This window comes from Penaeus vannamei, chromosome 5 (genome assembly GCF_042767895.1).
Source record: "Penaeus vannamei isolate JL-2024 chromosome 5, ASM4276789v1, whole genome shotgun sequence".
Taxonomy (NCBI): domain Eukaryota; kingdom Metazoa; phylum Arthropoda; class Malacostraca; order Decapoda; family Penaeidae; genus Penaeus; species Penaeus vannamei.
In genome coordinates, this window is record NC_091553.1 from 11253307 (window position 1) to 11255806 (window position 2500).

The following is a 2500-nucleotide window of genomic DNA, read 5'->3' on the forward strand; positions in this document are numbered from 1 at the left end:
TAAAATCAATAAAAGTAGCTTTAACCGTGTCACGATGCCATTTATTCTGATAGTTTATTGAGATAATGATATGAATCATCGTCTCCTTTTTTCCTCGCCTGTACCCAGTTCCTCTGCAATTGTTATAGTATCAGCAAGGAGGTCAGCTTTATCACATGTCTCATCTCTTCCTTTTTACTCGCTTTCACCCCCTCTTTCTTAATGGCCAAAATGTTGACAGGAAACGTTTCGAGGACTCATTCTTTCTTCTTTGATTGACATCGCGTGTGAGGCACGAGAGGGGATTTTCCACTCTATTTTACATTCATATTCATGTATGTATCTGTATACACACACACACAAATAGATGGACAAATTATTAAGCCACACATATATTCATCATTCACCTGCGCACACCCACATGACTGTGTGCGTGTGTGTGTGGATGGATGACAAATGAACAATTGTACAAGATCCACCCATGAACTACCCCAAGGCCTGACCCGGCTGTCGACGCCTCTGCGTATGCGTGTACAGATACACTGTGCAGTATAACTGCTGCTTATCACGCACCGAAATCTACGGCCTTGCTACCCATATTTAACTTATTTCGAGAGAGGGAGAGAGAGCAATTCTTAAATCTCAAAACCGGGCATTGTTCTGGGAAGTCAGTAGTCGTCGGTATATAATACTACGTCAAGCGGAAATTTCAATGCGTTGAGAAGCCCCAAATACGTGCTAGAGCTTTCCCCTTGACGTTAGCTATTATCCTAAAAGATATAGACTTGTGTTATGGAATGACCTGCTATTTCATGATTAATGAATCATCTCTGTAGGAATTGTGAGGTCATTGTATTTTTTCTTTCTTTCTTTTTATCCTCTTTTGGTTTATTTATTTTTCTCTTTCAAAGAATTCAATTCAGGAGTCACGAGAGCCTAGTCGAGTACGGCTATCGAGGTAGTTCAGTCTTTGAGACCATGGCTGACAGGAATCCTTGTCCTCTAAATTGTATTGGTAGTCTATGACGCTTTCTTTCGGCTCTAAAGCTCTAATGATAATTCTTTTTAAAAATATCAATATTGATTACATTGCTGTTTATCATGCATGCTATGTGCCATGTGTATATATAATTTCTTTATTACTGTCACAGGTGTTTTAGATCTGTCATTGTACATTGAACGTGAAAGAAGATTGCTCTGAAAACTGTACATGCTTCATCAGTCCTGATCAAGCAACATATGCGTCCCTGAATTTAGGACGCGGGCTCCTCTCGATGGCGGTTCACGCTACCACACTCATGCGAGGTGTGTTTATGACTTAAAATCAAGCATAGCTAAGACGTGTAATAAGAATATAGAGCTATTGCATGATTTTCCTGATTCTTGCTAGTGTATAACTGATAACGATTTGAGTGTATTTCATGACCGGTGTTAAAGGTATATTTCACCCTTAAACTTATTTTTTTGAGAAATATCTTTTATTGCCAGGATGAAAATACCTTTTCATTAATAGCGTTATCGATCGTTTCCTGTCGTTGCAAAGTCGCTCCAGATTCTATGCCGCACGGTGGCTGGGGAGTCGTAAGCAGGTCGCACGAGACAAGACATGCAACCATCTTTCCAGGGAACTTCTTTCTTCTTTTTGCCTTTCATTTCCTACTGTCATCCCTCTTCTCTCTTTTATTACCTCTCTTACCATTCTTTATTTCGTCCTTTCTTTCTCCTTCCTCTATTTCTTTGCTGGTTTCTTTCAACCATCCGATTTCGCGCCAACTAGCTCCCTATTTGCCTTCCCATTATTCACCTCTTGATTCAGAAATCGATGAGCCTGCGATTAGCTCCACAGACCGCCTTTTCCTGGAAGAGAGGAGCTGCATTCGGCGATAACAGAAGCCCTAGTTAGTTTGTATGCGGCCGTTTGCAGATCCTTTTTTTCTTCATCCAGTTATTTCACTTACATTGGTTTATTTATACCCATGACAATCGGCCGGTTAGTCAATAAGTATCATTTATAAGGACATGCATATACAGAGAAATAAATGGATATCTGTCAGTCTAGACATGCATATTTACGGTACAGATAGATAGATAAATGTAGATATATCTTGTAGATAGACATGTTTATCTATTTCTGTGTATATGCATGCCTCTATTTGCGAATATTAATTGGGTCGGGCCTCGCACAATTTTAACAAACTGGCCGAAAGTCTGTATAATCTGTTATACTATACGAACTGAACGTATATCTTGTCCCAGTATGTGGAAGTTATTGGCTGTATAGATCGCTCTGAGTACGATATGCAGTTGACTACTCAAAGTATTGAACCCAAACATGAGACTAAGTTTAGGTACACATATCCCGGCAACTGAAGAATAGTCTCATATACCCGGTGTGTTCAACAAGGAATCGATCCGCTTTCTATGTCTATTACCGGGCGGTGCTGACGTAGGTCCAGCAAGCATTTATTGCACCCTGGCGAACTGTGTGTTGGTGTGTCTGTTTGTACGTGTGTGTGTAGGT

General features: G+C 40.2%; 2 protein-coding genes across 2 annotated transcripts in view; one reads left to right on the forward strand and one right to left on the reverse strand.

Annotated features, from left to right (window-relative positions):
* LOC113823313 (YEATS domain-containing protein 2) overlaps window positions 1–2500 on the reverse strand; it is a gene marked incomplete in the record, with an annotated part of 128433 nt that overhangs the window by 72260 nt on the left and 53673 nt on the right.
* The window catches only part of LOC138861835 (leukocyte elastase inhibitor-like), a 15955-nt gene that overhangs the window by 793 nt on the left and 12662 nt on the right, over window positions 1–2500 (forward strand). The gene's annotated exons all lie outside the window — the stretch shown is intronic.